Raw genomic sequence first — 22,152 nt, 5'->3', positions numbered from 1 at the left:
CAATACATTCTGCTTGCTCTTATGAGCCCTGGTGGTAGTTCCATTTTTATCTAACACTAATGAACCCTGCTATACATACGCCAATAAGTGATTATTATATAGACAATAGATGATGAATTTTCAGTCATGTTGCATTGGAGAGAGCACAGGGAATTTAGGTAAGTTAATTGGTATTGATGTATATGTTCTAAAAGTGACTTTATCACATGTATAACTAAGAGTCCTGAGAGGATGAATAAACAATCCCTACATTGTTGCTTCATGTTCAAAACACATTTTTTTTTTTTACTTCTTTGCTCTTTTATAAAGGTAACATGAACAAGTTATTCTTGAATTCTGAAGCAGCCCATTGGAATGAATGATGTGGGACAATTTGACCAAATTCAAGTAGATAATTCTGGCAGTAAATGAAAGAATAATTAAATCAATACCACAATTCCATAAAGATGGAATCTTCCATTGGACTTAGAAGATGATCCCGGATTACTTTCTTCACAAGAAGAGATGCTATTCAAGGTGATATTTATTATTTATTTATTTTATTTATTATTATTATTTATTATTTATTATTTCTATTTAAGCTATCAAGAAGACATAAAGGGCAAGGTCATAGTGTCAGACTCTCCCCTCTCCTGCCCCATCAATTTGTGGACTATTTTAACATTCAAAAGATTTGAAATTAGATCAGAAGATGAAACTTTTCCTTTGGCAGTCTTTTTTATTTTCAATTTCTTGTAAAAGCTTTTTTTCCAGAATGTCCATCTTTACACAGTTATGATTATAACTCCTATGGTAACTTTTAGGGCAAAATCAATAAGACCTCTTAAAATTCTGCAAGAAAGACCAGTTTTGTTTTATTCAATTTTACTCTAATGATACAAAGGCATTGGGAAAGGATTCAGTGAGAATAAACTTACATTGTGTACTTTCAGATATTTCTTAGTCCAACACTGTGGCTCTTAAATGGCATCAAACCGATTCAGAGACTAAAGCAGTTATGTGGAAAACAGAGTAATTATAAAGAGATCTAACAATGTCCTAATATCCTCAGAATTGTTCCCTAATTCTTAGAGAACAAAGAACATGCTATGTTATGTTGATGTTCATAGTTTCATATTAAAAATGCAGTCTGGAGAAAAAAAAAAACTAAGATGTTTTACTTGGGTTTCTTATTTGAGGATCATAAATTGCCCCTTAGTATGTGAATTCTCTGAAGAATGGAAGATAGGCCAGGTGCAGTGGCCCACACCTGTAATCCCAGCACATTGGGAGACGGAGATGGGTGGATCACCTGAGGTCAGGAGATCAAGACCAGCCTGGCCAACATGGCGAAACCCCATCTCGATTGAAAATACAAAACAAAATTAGCTGGGCATGATGGCAGGAGCCTATAATCACAGCTACTCAGGAGGCTGAGGCAGGATAATCCCTTGAACCTGGGAGGCAGAAGTTGTAGTGAGCCGAGATCACGCCACTGCACTCCAGCTTGGGCAACAGAGCAAGACTCAGTTTCAAAAAAAAAAAAATGAATGGATGAAATTTTTTGGGGAATCGGAAAGTTCCACATGAATCTGACATTGCACTTACACAAAATACATATGCAAATTTGAAAGATGATTGTATAATCTCCGAAGCTGGGTCAAATAGTTATCAATTTACTTATGAGTTTTTGCCTTTTCTTAGGAAACGGATGTTGAGTACCACTCAGAGCTAGTTTCTGTACTCCATCCTAAGACAAAAAGATAAATGAATCCTGATCAAAACTTTCTTACAAGTGCTTCTTGAATGGTAAAGAAAGCAGGTGTAAGCTGGTAGTTTCCATGCATGTGGAAAGTGCTGTGATTGGGAGCTTGGTGTGGAAGCCCAGAGGTAGAAATCTGGCAGAGAAGACAGAAAAGGCTTCAAGTTGGAGTTTTCCAACTATAGAAGAGGAGTAACAAGAGGAAACAACTTGAACTAGGAGGAGGAACATGTGAAAACATAGCCAGTCTCAAGAGTAGGAAGAAGTGACTGAAGTTCAGAAAAACAGTGTAGGGGGTGACGAAAAAGGTGGGAACAAATGTAAGAAAGAACAATTGACCTTAAGGTGACTCACATTCTTAGTTCAGGGACTACATGAAATAAAAATGTAAGAAGATGAGCTCAAATTTGAATATACTATTTTTAGGCAAATATATGGCATTTGTATTGAAATGACCAGTTAGCAGACAGATATATTTATATGGAACATAGAATAGGAATTTGATTTTGATGTAAATGTTATGACTCATTGGTTAATTCTTTGTCAAAAACAAATCTGTACAAGGCAATGCTTAGACAAAGTTTATTTTAAAAATAGTAGTTCTCAAACTTTAATGTACATTATAATTATCTCAGTTGATTACAAAATGCAGATTTATAATATTCACATTCTCTCATTCTGATTCAGTATTTTGGAAGCTAGATCCAAGAATGTATGTTTTAACACATGCTCCAGATGATTCCAAGGTTCACACATTAAGAAAAAATCTTGAGTAAGAGAAGCAAGGCATGAAAACAACCTGGAAAAATGAAAACCTTTGAATAGCAACAAGCATAGAAATGAAAAAGAGGTGGTATACGCTGAGAAGAAACTAGTTAGAAAGAGATATGTGTGGATCTTCATCCTCAGGTGGGAGTACTCCAGTCTCAGGTGGGAGTACTCCAGTCAAGGGTGCTGTCCCCACTGAGCCAACCACAGCAAGGCATAGGTCCCAGAGAAAAGACTGGACAATGTGGAATAATTACCCACTGGGAATAAAAGCTTAAGGGGAAGCCATGGATTGAATGTGCTTGGCAACTTCTGCCTAGATTTTAGAGGATGTATCAGATAGCTTGGGTGCCCCGGCAGAAGCCTGACACAGGAACAAACTTCACAGAAAGCCTCTCCTAGGGTAGTACCTAGTGAACCCTTGGAAGCAGCTCTTCTCCCCTTCAGACCCGAGAATTATAGAACCACCAGCAGCATGCAACCCCAGCCTGGAAAAGCGATAGGCATTCAACTCCTGTTAATGTTAGCAGCCACATGGATTGCACCCAGCAAAAGGAGGGGCTGCCCCTGGCCTTGGGAGCCCACCCCTTATACCAGTGTGCCCAAGATGTAGGATATGATGTTAATGGTGATTATTTTAGAACTTTAAGATTTAATGCCTATCTTGCTGGGTTTCAACTTATGTGGGGCCTGTTTCCAGTTTCCTTTGGCCTATTTCTCCCTTTTAGAATCATATCTTGGAAGTAAGCAATATGATTTTGATTTTACAGGCTCATAGCTGTAAGGAACTTTCCTTGAGTCTTAGGACTTTGGACTTTGGAATTTTGAATTGATGCTGGAACATGTTAAGACTTTTGGGGACCATTGGAGACCACTGAGATGAAATGATTGTATTTTGTCTGTGAGAAACAGATGAGATTTAGGGTATCGGGGGCAGAATGCTATGCTTTGGATATTTGACTCTCCAAGTGTTGAAATCTGATCTCAGTATTGGGGATGGGTGCCTAATGGGAGGTGTTCAGGTCATGGGGCAGATCCCTCATGACTGGCTTCATGCAGTCCTTGTGGTAATGAGTGAATTCACTCTCTATTAGTTCTCATAAGAACTTCTTGTTAAAAAGAAGGTGGCACATGCCTTCCCTCTCTCTCTCACTTCCTCTCTTGCCATGTAATCTGCACATTCTGGATTCTGGCTGTCTTTTACCTTTCACCATGAGTGGAAGTGCTTAAAACCCTCACCAGAAGCAGATGCTGGTGCCGTGATTTTCGTACAGTCAGCAGAACCATGAGCCTAAAACATTTCTTTATATATTACCCAGCCTCAGGTATTTCTTTATTACAGTACAAATGTACTAAGACAAGACTGGAAGAATTTGGAAGACCAGGATAGAAAAAGCCTAATTGATATGAGGGGTGATATGAGCCTAGATAGAGCATGAAGGGTGATGCTGGCATGGGCTCAGAAGAGAAGAACCTTAGAGAAAGTCTGAAATGTCTTAGAGATTACATAATGTGTCATGATCAGAATGTTGGTAGACGTATGGATAGTAAAAGTCATTCTGATGTAGTCTCAGACGGAAAGGCGAAGGAAGTATTGGAGATTTGAGTTATGACCATTCTTTCTATAATGTTGCAAATAACTTGGCTGAATTTGTCCCTGGCCAAAGGCTTTATAGAGGCAGAATTTAAGAGCAATGAAGTATGATATCTGGTGGCAGAAGAAATTCTAAGTAAAATACGGAAAGAACGCATGACTACTTTTAACCTAACAGAGTAAGATGCAAGTAGAGAGAAATTATTTAAAGATGAAGTTTACAACTAAAAGGGAAGAAGAATGGAAAAATTTGGAGAATTCACAGCCTTACCATGTGAAGAGTGAAAAAGGTGTCTTTAGGAAAGCAAACCAAGGATGTGGCCAAGAGACCATTTTCTAAAGAGATTAATATGGATTAAAAGAATCCAGGTGTTATTCACAAAGAGAATGGGAGGATGACCCTCAAGGTATTTCAGAGATCCTTGAGGCAAGCTAGGACCTTGAGGGCAAGGTTTCCAGGGAGGCACAAACAAGACCTCAGCATTCACTGCCCTGAGCCACCTCAAGTCTGCTCCCTGCATTCCAGTGCAATGTTCATTGACTTCTCTACCTTTGGTTCAAGTTATCCCACGTGTGGCTTATGCTGCTGCTCCAGAGGGCACAAAGGGTAAGCCTTGGTGATATGTACATGGTGCTGACTCCAAAGACATGTGGAGTGTATGAGCTGTAAGGCTGTATGACTTGCATCAAGATTTTAAGTGATATAGCAGACACTCTTGACATCAAGGCAGACTTGTTGCTGGGGTGGAGCCACCACAGAGATCCCCTAATAGGGTAATACTGACCACCAATATGGAGTCAGGGTAGCCACAGAGAGCTTGCACTATAGCAATACCTATAGCAATACCTAGTGGAGCTGAGAGAAAAAGGCCACCCAGAGATCCCAGAACTGTAGGGCCACTAGCATTCAACTCAAGCCTGGGAAAGGTGCGGGTAGGAAACTCCAACTTGTTAGAGCTACTGTGTGAACTGAGCCCAGCAAAGTCATAGGGGCAGGTCTGGCTGAGACACTGGAGACCCAATCCCAGCTGCATTATGCCACAGATGTGGAACATGGAGTCAAAGGAGATTATTCTCCAGCTTTAAGACTTCATGTTGTCTTTGGACTTACTTGAAACCAGTTACTTCTTTCTTCTTGCCTATTTCTTACTTTTGGAATGCGAATGTCTATCTCATGCATGTCCCACCATTGCATTTTTAAAGCATGTCACTTGTTAGTTTTGCAGGTTTACTGCTGGAGGGGAATTAGTCTTAGGATGAGTCATGTTTTGAGTCTCACCCATATCTTACTTAAATGAGACATTGGTCTTTGGTGTTTTGAATTAATGCTGGAACAAGTCAAAGCTTTGAGGACTATTGGGATAGAATGAATATATGTTGCACTGGGAAAATAATATAAACTTTTGGTGGCGAGAGGCAAAATGCTATGGTTTGATCGTGTCCCTTATAATTAATGTGTTATAAAATTAATCCCCAATGCAACAGTGTTGAGAGATGAGACCTTTAAGAGATGATTAGGCCCTGAGGGCTCTGCTCTCATAAATGGGTTAATGTCATTATGGCAGGAGTGGATTAGTCATTGAGGGAATGGGTCACTGAAAAAATAGATGAGTTCAGCCCCCTTCCTCCCTCTCTGACCCTTCCACCTTCCACCATGGGATGATACAGCAAGAAGGCTCTCACAAGATCTGACCTCTCAATCTTGGACTTCCTACCTTCCAGAACTGTAAGAAATAAATCTCCAGCTTTCTTTAAATAATCAGTCTGTGGTATTATGTTATAGCAACACAAAATGAACTAAAGCCAGGGGTATTGTAAGGAACTTAAGGAAAGTTTTGAGTTCTAACTAACTTCCCAGTAAACACAATATTGAACTTTATCTTCAGGAAATTGAAAAATGGCATTCATTTAGCGTCTTGCTTTTAACCAAAGTGAGTATTATAAGTGTTTGTTTGTAACAAATTCTTTATTCTTTTTTTTTGTTTCCAAAACTGTCTTCATTTTGCCTTTCCTTTCAAATTACACTTTTGCTGGAATATAGAATTCTGGGTTCATAAATAATTTTCATCTCAATACTTTCAAGCTTTTACCCCATTTTCTGTGGTTTTTCTTGTTGATAGTGAGAAATCTAGAATGCCAAATTACTAACTTTTAGGTAACCATTTTAACTTTTAAGACTTTTTTATTATTGATTTCCTAAAATTTTTCTATTACATATTCAGAAATTGATCTAATTATGTTTATTATTATTATTTTATTCTGATTGTTACTTAAAATGCACTATTCATTTAATACAGGCATTTCTCTTCAACATCTGAAAAATAGTTAATATTATATTGAATATTTATTCCCTGCCATTGTCTACTTCTCTGTATTCTGGAACAGAGATTACAGGAGATTAGTGCCTGAAGTTTTAGTGTAAACTATCTCAATAAATCTTGTGAGAATCTTAAATGCTTGCACATATATTTTCCATCTTTCATTGCTTTGCTGTGTGGTAAGTGAAGTGTTCAGTGCTATCCTCCAAGGCACTGTTTATCCTGTTTATTAATTACTTTCTGTTTTGATATTATTATTTCTCATATTTTGATTCAATTATTTTTATTTTTTATTCCTCCCTTTAAATGAGCACAGTAAAGCCATGATATTTTATTGGTAACCTGCTTAGAATTGTAAAAGTTATTTTATTTGGCCCAGCCATACTGCCTAGGACAAAAGTTGCATACAATTCTAATCTCATCTAGATGTGTTCTTATAAATGGTATATAAAAAAAATCTTCAACATCCTAAATATGATCCACTCAGTGTGAAGCATATCAGAGCTGGACATGACATTTATGTCCTTGATGGGCCTGGATTATCCAGGTCCTTTACCTTGTCTTTCCTAACCAGCCAATGTTCTGTGATATATGCTTTCTCCAGGACATAAAACTCAAAGTAAGCCTTTATTCCCAATCTCAGCATTTCCAACATGGTCAAAGCCTGATGAATGGTTGACTTTTGTGTAGACCTGTCCAGAGTGGTAGTAACACATCTTGTACATGAGGCAGTTGAGCAGTGCTGGCGAACCCTTATGGCCCACACAGAATTCCCCAACTGGAGTACAATAGTCATTCTCTTTGATATATTTTCTTGTGTTTGTGCTACCTCCAATCTGGACCACCCAAAGAAACTCATTGATATCATCATAGCAATACTCAGTGAAGTCTCCAACAATGACCTCATGCTTTCTCATGATCTCATAGGGTTTTCGAAACTCTGTGGATACCATTGCCTGAACTACTCAAGAAATATTGGTATTATTTCATGTGTTATTGTCCACAAAAATTGTCCAGTTCACCTTAGCTATAATCTGGTAGCTATGATCCCAACATAATATGACCTTTGCATCCTCTGGAGTATTGTGAAAGAGCCAATAATATGCTTCTCAGTAGTCATCAGAAATAATGCTACTGTCATATCCACCCCAGGCATAGAGGGTGAAGGAAGAAGAGAAGGCCTTACTGTTCACCCAGGATTGAGTAAAAAGTGTAGGGGATGAGAAAGAAAGCCAAAATGGACTAAGGCCATTTTGGCATTAATATCATCCCACTTGCTGCTTCATTCTAAATCAGGTAGGTAGAATCCTGTTGCTTTTCTTGTCTGGATGACTTATGTCCAGTTTCTTCCCATATGTGGACAACATTTGGGAGACTCCAGTGCTGGAAAGAATGTACACAACAGGCGCCAATACTAGCATTAGACGCACCATTACAGCTTAAAAGTGCACACTGGTCACACCATACATGATGTTAAACCTCTGAGCATCAAACAAGTTGCTAAAGCAGGAATAGAGGCCAATTAGAAACATAAGGACAAGGAAATGCAAGTTAAAATAGTATGAGGATCAAGTCATGGCTGATGCTCAGACACAGAAGCAATGATGGGGATGTTGGTCTTGGCATAAGGATACAGCAGTGAGTAGAAATGCCATGTCCAGGGAGGGATTTTTTTCTGTTAGCATGAAGAGAGCTCCCATAGTGAGAAGGATAAGGCCTACCAGAGAGAGGACACTCTGGAAAAGAACTTCAATTTGCTGTGGATTCAACTTGCACAGGTAATCCAGAAAGGCATGGATATGGCCGAGACCAAAAACCCCAATGGTTTCCATGCACTCTGATGAAAAGACAGGCTGGAAAGCCACAGAACAGGTCTGCATAGAAAGAATAGTGCCCAGGCAGTAAACAGTACAGCAGGCCATGTAGATCCAGTGGGAGAAACAGCCTGTGAGCATCAGCACCGGTAGATGGAGAGGGATCAAGTTGATCAGGAACACAACATCTCCCCATGAAGAGTCCATGTAGAAATAAGCAAGGGCACACTTAGCCTCCAATAGATACAACCAGTCTTTACTGCCTTGATCCACATATTGTAGGTGAGTAGGATGCAAAAGATGGCAATCCCTTCCTTATCATATGAGCCAGTCACAGATTGGAAGATATATGTGGGAACCATAGCAAACACAGCAGCAAAAGGAAGCCCAGTGCCTACATCCTTGAGCTCTTTCGTAAGGTGGCAATGACAATAATGATGAAGGAGGAGACACACAGACATTCTGAATGTCCATGGTGATTTGGAAAAATTGGAGTATGTGGTAGATTGCAGCAGGGGTGATAATTAAGCCTGGGTAAATTGTTCCTCCAATGATTCATCCCAATGACGACTAGGCTCTCCAATCACATAAGCTATAGAATTTATAAAACTCTTCCTTAGCCAGAAACCTGGTAGTCTGATAACTAAAGTGTGGATTAACCTTATAGATAACACTTTAAAATCTCAGGACAGCAAAGAGACAGCTGGAGAAAGAACATAGTGGCCACTGACATAATGAGAAGCTTCAGAAGTGTGTTCTGCCTTCTCATAGGACAACCACAAAAATCCATCCAGCCTTAGTCATCTTGACATCAATGGGTGGCAACAGACAACACTCAGCTGGCCAGAATTCCTAAGCAATCCCCTAGGCTCCCTCAGCGATCTATTCAGCGGTGCGCCCAACCCTGGCAACCTGATTATTTTTAATATTCGTATTTTATATATGTAACTTGTTTAATACTTTCTTGTTCATTTCTGAATGTTATGCTTTAATCTCTTTGAGTATACCAACCAAATTTATTATAAAATATTTGTCAAATTATTTCATACAATTAACATCATCGAGAGGCAATCCTGTTCTGTAGTTAGTTGGTTATATTTTTACTTTTAAAAGTTAATTTATTTTTTAATTGACAAAATGTTTGTATATTTATCCTGCACAACATGTTGTTTTGAAATATGTATGCATTGTAAAACAGCTACATTGAGCTAATTAACATACATTTTCTCACATACTTATTTTTCATGGCAAGAACACTTAAAATGTTGATTGTATTTCTTAGCTTTAGATTTCTTCATGCATTTTAGAATTGTGGATCACAGGCTTATTTGAGGGGAACATATTTTTTGCTTTGCATTGCTTTATTTTTCTTTAATTCCCTTGTCTCCCTCCTCCCTGACAAGAAGTTATGAGGCTATTTTATAATCAAGGTTTGTGCCTCCTCCCTGGTAGGGATATGAAGGATTTACAAGACTGGTGACTGAGCCTCAGGCAGCCCTGTCCTGAGGCTATGCCAGTATCCTCAGGTTTATGTTGCCTGGAAACCCCACAAAAATTGTAGCCTCAGGCACCAGTTGTCAGTATATTTTCACCCTACTTTTATTAATCATAAGCTCCTGGATTTAAGCAGTGAAGCCAACTTTATTTCTCCATTTTACACAGATCTGTAGTCCTTCCCACCAGCTAGGAGATGAAGTTGTAGCTTCTATTGCCTGCTTTGGAATATAGTACTTCAGCTCCATTAACCACTTCAGCCTTCTATTTTTGTCTCTGGTCTATGAAAATGTTTATCTTGTCAAGTCTCTTTGATTATTTATTTTTATAGTGTATCCATCTTTGCCAAATTTGTAGAGCAGAAGGGGTTACATCAAAGAAGAAACAGAGCATGCCATTTTTACTGGTGTCTCTGGGTTCATTTTAACTCATATTAGTGATTTGTCAGTGTAATTCGTAAAGGAAATCCAACCACTTTGAAGTAAAAATTACTATGGAGTATCCAGTAGTTTAAAAATATAGATGATAATCGATTACTAAAATTCTTTCTGCTCTGTTTCAAGAGGTGCTTAGCATTTAAAGAGTTATCTAAAACTGCAATTCAATCAACTAGTTAAGGATATTGGAATGGTTCCTCCTCATCAGCTATCACTGATAAGAGCCTCAGTGTCTACATTTTAGTGGTGGTTATGTAATTTTTATACCCTTTTCTGCAAGAGTGAAAAAATTTACACTGAATATCAGGTTGTTGAATCTTTATATCTTTGCTCGTACATTAACATGTACCTGAGTGAAGGTCCGAAGTACTCTGTTTTTAAGCCCGAAAATGTCATGTTTTATTGAGCTTTAAGCTGAAGGTCTTATTTTAAAAAATTATACCTACAAGGAAACAATCATTTCCTCTTATAAGAAGAACTACATTCACCTAAATTGAGACATAGATTGTATATTTTACCATATGATACCATATTATATGGTTTTACCATGTTTGCCATATTATAGAGTCTGCATAGACAGATTAACATCTTTATTCAAGTGAACTAAGAATATATGTATCTATTAATTCACTCTACTGGACCTCAGCTGAGAAATATCCTTAGTATGCTTCAAGTCCTTGACCACAGGTGGGGAATCCTCTGTATCCAGACATCCAGCAGGGTCCCTCTCCCTTTATGTTTCAATCTGCTAAGATTCCAAAGTTATGAATTTTACTTGGCTTGCCTCTTAATTATTTTACTCCATGATCTGGTTAAAGACTTTGAGCCCTGTTCTGGAACAATTCTTCTTTCTTGTTCTGCACAGATCAGATCTTCCTCTGGTGTTCAAGCCATATTTACTTTCTGTACACTGACTCAGCAGTAGATACCACTGTAGATACCGCTTTCTTATGGCTCTTGCTTACCTCTCTTATCTTTATCAATTATTGGCCTCTTCTGTTTCCCTCCATCATGCCAGCACTGAATGAAGGCCATAAAACCTTGGATGGGAATTTGAGGTATTATAGTTTACTTGGAAGTTGACCAAAGGAAGCACCATTAGGGGAGTGAGAAATTGAAATGAAAAAGAGGATAAAGCCAGAAAAGGGTGTGTTATTACAAGATTAGTGCTATGGGCAACTGGGGCTCACTTCTACTGGAGACCTCTGGAATCCGGAATAATACATGCCTCAGAATTATCCCCTTCCTTTTCCAGGGGAATGTTGGATCCAGTATTTATCCTCTAATTCCCATTTGTCATTTCAAACGGCTGCTCCCTAAGAGCACTAACCTTCTTAGGGCATTAACTTACACATGGGTGAAAGAAAGCCTTCAGGCAGAAATTTGCCATAGACAAGGTTGTCAGGTATTAGACAGTGAATGTTAAGAAATTATGGAGGAGGTACTAGTAGTAACTGATGAAACTCTCGATTAACTGGACTCATCCTCAATATCCATGTTTATTCTCCCACATGACCCCATGGTTACTTGAATAAGGGACATGGAATCGACCTAGAAAAAAAAAAACATTAGATTCTCTTTCTAGGCATTTCTCATTGGAACTGAAGAAGCTATTTGGTCTCGCCTACTCAGGTAAGTTTGGGGGCTGAGAGGTAGCACTGTATGCAGCAAGAAAAGCATCAACAATTTCTGACTTCAGATAGAGAAATAAGGCAAATATACATCGAGAGACAAATTGGAGATGTTTGTTTACTAATGACATTCCGATGGCTTGTTCATATTCTGGGGATGTCTGTCTGTATTGCCTATCCTTGGGTTTCATGGATTATACCTGGGTTTTATAAGTTTATCCTTCACTCTTAAATTTCAAGCATAAATTCTATACTCTGAATGAACTTAGCAAATGGATTTCCTTTTAGACTCATGTAAAGAGGATGCACAAGAATACTGGTATATGGATTAAAAAACATAGAAGGTTGACGGTCTCCACATGTTACCAAAGTCAGACCAAGTTGGGGTGAGGAAGATGAAGTATATAGCCAGATAGATAGAGAAAAAAAAATACTATGAGGCACCTTACATATCTGAGTCAAGTACATTTTCATTTTAACATTTTTTTATTATGGTGAAATATACATAGCATAAAATGTACCCTTTAACCATTTTTAAGTGTACAGTTCAGTGGCATTAAGTACATTCGAATTGCTGTGCAACCATCACTAGTGTCAATCTCCAAAACTCTTTTTATCTTTCCAAGCTGAAACTCTGTACCCCATAAACAATAATTCCCTCTTTCTCCATTCCACAGCCCCAGGCAAACACCATATTATTTTCTGTCTCGATGATTTTGACTAGTCTAGGTACTCACACTATTAACTCACACATGTGTGAAAGAAAGCCCATAGGCAGTAAGTGGAAGCATACAGTGTTTGTCGTTTTGTGATTGGCTTATTTCACTTAGCATAATATCTTCAAGGTTCTTTCATGTTGTAGTATGTGATGGGATTAAATTTCTTTTTATGCTGAGTAATATTCCACTGTATGTATATGCCACATTTTGTGTATGCATTCATCCATCGATGAGCACTTAAGTTCCTTCCCCCTTTTGGCTATTATAAATAATGCCACTATGAACATGGCTATACAAATATATTTTCGAGTCTTTGATTTCCATTTCTTGGATATATATCCTGAAGTGAATTAATGGGTCATATGGTAACTCTATTTTTAATTTTTTGAAATTGCCATACTCTTTTCCACCGCACCTGCACCATTTTACATTAGCACCGGTGATGTATTAGGGCTCCAATTTCTGCATATTCTTTCCAACTGAGTCAAATAGCTTTTAATAAAGATTTATAGTATCCTCATCCAAGAGAGGTTTAGAATTACACATTCTTATTTTTCTGGTCACAGGTGTTGTTGCTAAGAACTGCTCCCTAGTAGAATTAACTTTCTTAGGGCATTAACTCACACATGTGTGAAAGAAAGCCCCTAGGAAGAAATTTGAAGTAATTATACTTAAAAACATGTTTTTAATATTCTTTCTTAAATTAAACATTCAAATTTACATGCAGTTGTAAAAATAAAAAACTGACATCTCATATACCCTTTGCCCAGTTACCCCTAATAGTAATATCTTGCTAGTGCTAGTATAATAGCACAAAAAGATATTGACATGGATATATATACTCAAAATACACAACAGTGCCATTACCAGGCTCCTTTAAAGTTGTCCTTTTGTACCCAAGCTCCTTCCCATGCCATCCCAATCCCCTCTTTTACCCCTGGCAACCACTTGTATGTTCTCTGTTTCTATAATTTTGTCATTTCAAAAATATTACATAAGTGGGATCATCCAGTATGTTCCATTTAGGGATTGGATTTTTTCATTCAGCACAATTCTCTGGAGATTTAACCAGGTTGTTATACCTAAATAATATGTTCCTTTATATCACAGAGTAGTATTCCATAGCATGAATCTTTGTAATATTCACATGGCTAACGTGATATGTTTAGCCATTTAACTATTAAAAGATATCTACATTGTTCACACTTTTTGACTAAAGTAAATTTGCTATGAACTTTCATGTATAGATTTTTGTGTGAACACACACTTTATTTATTAGGGATGAATACCCAAGAGTACAATTGCTGAGTCATATGGCAGTTGCATGTTTAGTTATAGTGAAAACTGACATATTGTTTTCAGAGTGGTTTTGCTGCTTCCCATTACCACCAATAATGTATGTAAAATCCAGTTTCTCCACATCCTCAAAAGCATTTGGTCTGTTCATGTCCTTTGTCCACATTTAATGGGTTGGTTTGTTGTTTTCTTGTGAATTTGTTTCAGTTCCGTGTAGATTCTGGATATTAGACCTTTGTCAGGAGGATAGATTGCAAAAATTTTCTCCAATTATGTAGGTTGCCTCCTCACTCTGATGATAGTTACTTTTGCTGTGCAGAAGCTCCATGGTTTAATTACATGCTGTTTGCAATTTTGGCTTTTGTCGCAATAGATTTTGACTTTTTTGTGATGAAATCTTTGCCCATGCCTATGTCCTGAATGGTACTTCTAGATTTTCTTCTAGGGTTTTTATAGTTTTGGGTTTTACATTTAAGTCTTTAATCCATCTTGAGTTAATTTTTATATAAGGTATAAGGAAAGGGTTGGCCGGGCGCGGTGGCTCAAGCCTGTAATCCCAGCACTTTGGGAGGCCGAGACGGGTGGATCACGAGGTCAGGAGATCAAGACCATCCTGGCGAACACGGTGAAACCCCGTCTCTACTAAAAAATACAAAAAACTAGCCGGGCGAGATGGCGGGCGCCTGTAGTCCCAGCTACTCGGGAGGCTGAGGCAGGAGAATGGCGTGAACCCGGGAGGCGGAGCTTGCAGTGAGCTGAGATCTGGCCACTGCACTCCAGCCTGGGCGGCAGAGCGAGACTCCGTCTCAAAAAAAAAAAAAAAAAAAAAAAGGAAAGGGTCCAGTTTCTATTTTCTGCACACGGCTAGCCAGTTTTCCCAGCACCATTTATTAAATAGAGAATCTTTTCCTCATTGCTTGTTTTTGTCAGGTTTGTCAAAGATCAGATGGTTGTAGATGTTTGGTCTTATTTCTGAGGTCTTTATTCTGTTCCATTGGTCTGCGTGTCTGTTTTCATTTTGGTTTTTTGTTGGTTACTGTACCCCTGTCGTATAGTTTGAAGTCTGGTAGTGTGATGCCTCCAGCTTTATTCTTTTTTGCTTAGGGTTGTCTTTCTATACCGGCCCTTTTTTGGTTCCATATTAATTTTAAAGTAGTTTTTTTCTAATTCTGGGAAGGATATCAATGGTAGTTTAATGGGAATAGCATTGAATCTCTAAATTACTTTGGGCAGTATGGCCATTTTCACGATATCGATTCTTCTTATTCATGAGCACAGGATGTTTTTCCATTTGTTTATGTCCTCTCATTTCCTTGAGCAGTGGTTTGAAATACTCCTTGAAGAGGTCCTTCACTTCCTTTGTTAACTGTTTTCCTAGGGATTTTATTATCTTTGTAGCAATTGTGAATGGGAGCTAAGTCATGATTTGGCTCTCTGCTTTTCAATTGTTTGTGTATAGGAATACTTGTGATTTTTGCACATTGATTTTGAATCCTGAGACTTGGCTGAAGTTGCTTAACAGCTTAAGGAGATTTTGGGCTGAGATGATGGGTTTTTCTAGATGATAGACTGGATCAGGAAAATGAGGTACATACACACCATGGAATACTATGCAGCCATAAAAAGGAACAAGATGATGTCCTTTGCAGGGACATGGATGGAGCTTAGCTCTGCAAACTAACACAGGAACAGAAAACCAAACACCACATGTTTTCACTTATAAGTGGGAGCTGAATAATGAGAACACTTGGACACAGGGAGGGGAACAACACACACTGCAACCTGTCAGGGGGCAGGGGGACAGAAAGCATCAGGATAAATAGTTAATGCACACAGGACTTAATACCTATGTGATGGATTGATAGGTACAGCAAATCACCATGGCACATGTTTACCTATATAACAAACCTGTACATCCTGCATATGTACCCTGGAACTTAAAATTAAATTGAATTTTTAAAAAATTTGGTCTTTTCAATATTTTTAACCTTACCCATCCTGATACATGTATAGTAATACTTCATTGTGATTTATTTATTTACTTATTTATTTATTTTACTATACGTTAAGTTCTAGGGTACATGTGCACAACATGAAGGTTTGTTACATATGTATACCTGTGCCATGTTGGTGTGCTGCACCCATTAACTCATCATTTGCATTAGGTATATCTCCTAATGCTATCCCTTCCCCCTACCCCCACCCCATGACAGGCCCTAGTGTGTGATGTTCCCCTTCCTGTGTCCAAGTGTTCCCATGGTTCTATTCCCGCCTATGAGTGAGAACATGCAGTGTTTGGTTTTTTGTCCTTTCTATAGTTTGCTAAGAATGATAGTTTCCAGCTTCATCCATGTCCCTACAAAGGACATGAACTCATCCTTTTTTATGGCTGCATAGTATTCCATGGTGTATATGGGCCACATTTTCTTAATCCAGTCTATCATTGAGGGACATTTGGGTTGGATCCAAGTATTTGCTATTGTGAATAAACATACATGTGCATGTGTCTTTATAGAAGCCTGATTTATAATCCTTTGTGTATATACCCAGTAATGGGATGGCTGGGTCAAATGGTATTTCTAGTTCTAGATCCTTGAGGAATCGCCACACTGTCTTTCACAATGGCTGAACTAGTTTACAGTTCCACCAACAGTGTAAAAGTGTTCCTATTTCTCCACATCCTCTCCAGCACCTGTTGATTCCTGACTTTTTAATGATTGCCATTCTCACTGGTGTGAGATGGTATCTCATTGTGGTTTTGATTTGCATTTCTCTGATGGCTAGTGATGATGAGCTGCTTTGTTTACCTACTCAAGTCTCAGCAATGGTGGGCACCCCTCCCCCAGCCTTGCTACTGCCTTGCAGTTCGAACTCAGACTGCTGTGCTATCAATGAGCAAGGCTCCGTGGGCATGGGACCCTCTGAACCAGGTGCGGGATATAATCTCCTCGTGTGCCATTTGCTAAGACCATCACAAAAGCGCAGTATCAGGGTCGGAGTGACCAGATTTTCCAGGTGCCATCTATCACTGCTTCTCTTGGCTAGGAAAGGGAATTCCCTGACCCCTAGCCTCACCCTGCTTTGGATGTCGCTCGGTGGGTTGCACCCACTGTCCTGCCCCCACTGTCTGACAAGCCCCAGTGAGATGAATCCGGTACCTCAGTTGGAAATGCAGAAATCACCTGTCTTCTGCATCGCTCACACTGGGAGCTGTAGACTGGAGCTGTTCGTATTCGGTCATCTTGGAACCACGCCCCACCTCATTGTGATTTAAATTGCATTTCCAAAATGGCTGATAATGTTGAATATATTTTAATAGGTTAATTGCTCTCTACAATTCCTCTTCCATGAAATGTATATTTATGTTTATGTCTCATTTTGTAATCAGATTGCTTTGTCATTATTGGGTACTGCTGAGTCTTAAAAAATTCTAATACATTGTAGATAGTATGTGTTTGTCAGATAGACATAGAGTTTAGTTTGCAAGTGTTTTCTTTTTTATTTAACTTTTATTTTAAGTTCAGGAGTACATGTGCAGGTTTCCTATATAGGTGAAGTTGTGTCATGGGGGGTTGTTGCACAGATTATTTTATCACCCAGATATTAAGCCTAGCACCCATTAGTTATTATTCCACATCCTCTCCCTCCTCCCACACTCCACCCTTTGATAGGCCCCAGTGTGTCTTGGTCACCTCTGTGTGTACATGTGTTCTCATCATTTAGCTCCCACTTATAAGTGAGAACATTCAGCATTTGTTTTTCTGTTTCTGCATTAGTTTGCTAAGGATAATGGCCTCCAACTCCCAGGAATGGGATTGCTGGGTCGAATGGTATCTCTGTCTTTAGATCTTTGAAGAATCACCTCACTGTCTTCCAAAATGGTTGAACTAATTTACACTCACATCAGCAGTGTATAAACATTTCTTTTTCTCTGCAACCTCAGCAGCATCTGATATTTTTTGACTTTTTAATAATAGCCATTCTGACTGGTGCACAATGATATCTCATTGTGGTTTGGATTTGCATTTCTCTAATGATAAGTGATGTTGAGCTTTTCATATGATTGTTCGCCCCACGGCTGTTTTCTTTTCAGAAGCATCTGTTCCTGTCTTTTGCCCACTTTTTAATGGGGTTGGGTTTTTGTTTGTTTGTTTGTTTGTTTGTTTTGTAAATTTGCTAAGGTTCCTTGTAGATTCTGGATATTATACCTTTGTCAGATAAATCGATTGCAAAAATTTTCTCCCACTCTGTAGGTTATTGGTTTACTCTGTTGAGAGTTTCTTTTGCTGTACAGAAGATCTTAGTGTAATTAGATCTCATTTGTCAATTTTTGCTTTTGTTGCAACTGCTTTTGCTGTCTTTGTCGTGAAATCTTTGCCTGTGCCTGTGTCCTGAATGGTATTGCCTAGGTTGTCTTCTAAGGTTTTTATAGTTTTGAGTTTTACATTTAAGCCTTTAATTCATCCAGATTTGATTTTTGTATATGTTGAAAGGAAGGGGTCCAGTTTTAATCTTCTGCATATGGCTAGCCAGTTTTCCCAGCACCATTTATTGAATAGGGAATCCTTTCCTCATTGCTTGTTTTTGTCAGGTTTGTCGAAGATCAGATAGTTGTAGGTTTGTGGTCTTACATCTTTACACTTTATGTAACATGTCACATCACTATAGCTACTTTTAAAATTTTTTGTTTTCAATTTTCATTAGTTTGACCTTGCTGTATGTTAGTTGTGGATTTTTGTGTTTCTTTTTTTCTATAGTTGTATATCTTTTGCCAAATTTTGGAATTTTTCATTTATTAGTTTTATAATTACATTTTCAGCCCTTTTTTCTCTGCTATTTTCAGAACTTTGATGGCATTAATACTAGGTATTTTGATATGAATTAAAAGTTTCCTAAGTCTGCTTGTAATTCTACTTTCTCACTCTTACTCAGTTTTGATAGTTTATTGTTCCATCTTTCAGTTCATTTATTTATTTTTTCTTATATTGCCTGTTTCTTTGCTAGGACTTTCTATCTTTGCTGATAGTTTTTATTTTTGTTTGGGTCAAACATATTCATAATGTTTGTTGAAGCTTTTATTTTATCATTTTTTGAAGGCAGCTGCTTTAAAATACTTGTCAGATCACTCTAACACCTCTGCGATCCTGGTGTTGGGATCTATTGGTCAACTTTTTTCATTCAGATTAAGGCTTTTTGGTTTGGGGTATGAAGAATAATTTTGTTTTTATTTGAAACCTGGACATTTTAGATATCATGTTATAAGTCTCTGTGTCTTATTTAAACTTTCTCTTTTAGGTGGTTTCATATTATAGCAGTCCAACAGGGAAAGGGAGACACCACATTTTTATAGCCAGGTGGAAGAAGAAGTCCAGGTTCTTTACTTGGCCTCTTTTGATATTCAACGTGGATGTGCCTCTCGTTGTTGCTGGGTAAGGTAGAAGTTTGAGCTCTCCACTTGGCTTTACGTGACACTTTTTTGTTGGGAGGCATAAGTATTTGGTTATTGCTATTCACATGACCTTCAGTGACACCACAAAGAGGGTGTCATCACAGTTAAGAGATGATGAAAATCCTGTTTCTTCACTATTCTTCCTTTGAATACACCGTAATTAAGAGGGCAGGAGTGTCTTATAACTGCAGGGTATAAGTGGATATCCTGCCCTCCATGTTGTCTTCTTTGTCACTGTGAGTGGGGCAGAGCCTTATTACCACCGAACAGGAATGAATGTGAAATCCCTGCTCCCTACTTGTGCTTCTCTGACACCACCTCAGTGAGGGGTCGTGGCATTTCATTACAGTCTGACAAGTGTGAGTGGGAATGTCAAAGTCTCAGCCTCCATTTGTTCTTTATTGGTGAAGGTGAAGGGGAGGGCTCCCTCAATGACGTTTTACAGTGTTTGGTTGGAATATAGCAGTCATTGTCTAAGTGTTCTGCCTGCTATGCTGACCTTTTCTTAGTCTTTTCTCTAAAGAGGGAAGGCTTTTTTTTTTTTTTTTTTTTTTTTTGGAAAACTCACTGCCGTGTTGTTCCCTGAGTTCAGAGCTTCTTATCTACTTTATTCCTTTTCTCCGTATTTCAGTTATACACTTAAATAACTTAGAAGTTATTTTAGTTATACTAAGTGGGAGGAATAGAAAAAAGTTTATCTACTCCATCTTTACAGAAGAGGAAATCCATCTTTACATTTATTTAATTCAGAGAAAAAAAATAGCATGGCTGCTTTCATTTCCACCAGTATCTTTGTCATCCATTTATTTCAAAAGTCAAAAGGAGCGCAGATATTCACCTATCAATCCCATTCTATGGTAAATCAATTTTCAACGTGACTCACAGGCAACTTTTTTTTTTTTTTGAGATGGAGTTTTACTCTGTCGCCCAGGCTGGAGTTCAGTGGCATGATCTCGGCTCACTGCAACCTCTGCCTCCCGGGTTCAAGCAATTCTCCTGCCTCAGCCTCCCAAGTAGCTGGGATTACAGGCATGTGCCATCATACCCGGCTAATTTTTGTATTTTTTTTTTTTTTTTTAGTAGAGACGGGGTTTCACCATGTTGGCCAGACTGGTCTCGAATTCCTGACCTCAGGTGATCTGCCCACCTCAGCCTCCCAAAGTGCTGGGATTACAGGCGTGAGCCACAGTGCCCGGCCTGACAGACACCTTTTGAATTTTTCTGCTATTTGTCTCTGTCTTCTGAACGCCTAAGAGAAATTCTAAAATGTAGGCGCATAAAGTTAAACCCAATGCAGTCAAGGTGAATGAAACTGTGAAGTGATGAGCTTCTGAATGCTCTGATCTCACAAAGACTCCCCAGCATTTGAGACCAGGCCTCTCTTTTGTCTGGTAGTGCTCTTGCCCCAATACAGGCTTGAGAAATCCTAACAAGCATTTCCTATCTTTTTCATTCAATAGCTTCAGGCAATTGATACTTAAATTCTTGCTATAAATTTTGTAAATGTAAGTTAAATTTCAAATTCTTTTAAAAAATTTCATCTCTCCTTATTGTAAACTTACTGACCAAAATAAAACAGCCAAATACTTTGATTAAATGAAGGTTCAAACATTATGTCTATAATTCCGTAAGAAAATGTCCCAGTTTTATCTCGGCATTTATGTCTCTTAGATATTCAATAATTGCATTTTTCTGCAATAACATATTACAATAAAATAAATGACTGAAAATAACTTATATTGCTGACACAGTTCACAGTGTGTCGCTAATGGAATATTAACTGCTCTTTAAGCGACTGGATAAATCTGCTGATTCACAAGAGACTCATGTAAAGGAAATCCAATTCATGGTGTGGCTCTTACCACTTCTACGGACATAAAACGCCTTCTTCCACATTATCTTTGTTTCAGTCATGGTAATATTGAGAGTAGCACCTGACTTGTAACAAGATATTTTAACTGGGAAAGTTGACACATTTAATAATATGTCAAGTCTACTGTTTAGGGGACAGACAACGCTCAAAATAAAAATGGTATTTAAGAATATCTTCCATATAAAAATAATCCCCAGGGAACAAGGGTTTGCTCCATTTCAAAGATCAGAAAAGCAGTGCTGAAGGAGCATTATGAGCTTTTCAGAGACAAACAAAACCTGTGACTTTAGCTTCATCCCTGGGAATCCCTATGTGATTTTATATCTAGGACAACCACTCACAGAGGCCCACGCAAAACTTTAACAAAAGCAAAACATAACACTTAAGCAGATAGATATTTTTTTCTTCTTTTTAAAAATTGAGACAGGGCCTCATTCTATCTTGCAGGTGAGAGTGCAGTGGCGTGATTATAGCTCACTGCAGCCTGAAACTCTTGGGCTCGAGCAATCCTCCTGCCTCAGTCTCCCAGCTGGGACTACAGTCTCTCAAGTAGCTACACTCGGTTATTTATTTATTTATTTATTTATTTATTTTGAGATGAGTTCTCGCTATTTGGCCCGGGCTCATCTCAAACTCCCGACCTTAAGTGATCCTCCTACCTTGACCTCCCAAAGCGTTGGAACTACAGACATGAACCACCATGCCCGGCCTTCTTGGCAGACGTCTTCATAGGTCAATTTTCCTCAGCATCTAGAGCACCTTCCTGTTTTGTATGCCTTTGTAGGAGAGCCCAAACTAAGAAGAAAATAGTTCCATCTGAAGCATGGTTTGGAGACGGGGGCTGTGCTTTTCTTACAGGTTTGCTTATGATTTATCATTTTTTGAAAGAATAATATGGTAAATTTGAAAATAAGATATGCATAAGAAAAATGTGACATTTATAATATATTTTTATGAATTTCAAAAAAGGTAAATATTTGAAATAACACTCTTCACTTAGACTCATATCACAGTCCTC

At 38.3% G+C, this 22,152-nt stretch overlaps 1 pseudogene; it reads right to left on the bottom strand.

Annotated features, from left to right (window-relative positions):
- Positions 1-6,877: 6,877 nt before the first annotated feature.
- Positions 6,878-9,302, bottom strand: LOC101001431 (annotated as a pseudogene).
- Positions 9,303-22,152: the final 12,850 nt, after the last annotated feature.

This window comes from Papio anubis, chromosome X (assembly GCF_008728515.1).
Source record: "Papio anubis isolate 15944 chromosome X, Panubis1.0, whole genome shotgun sequence".
Lineage (NCBI taxonomy): Eukaryota > Metazoa > Chordata > Mammalia > Primates > Cercopithecidae > Papio > Papio anubis.
This window is presented reverse-complemented; position numbering and strand designations above follow the sequence as displayed.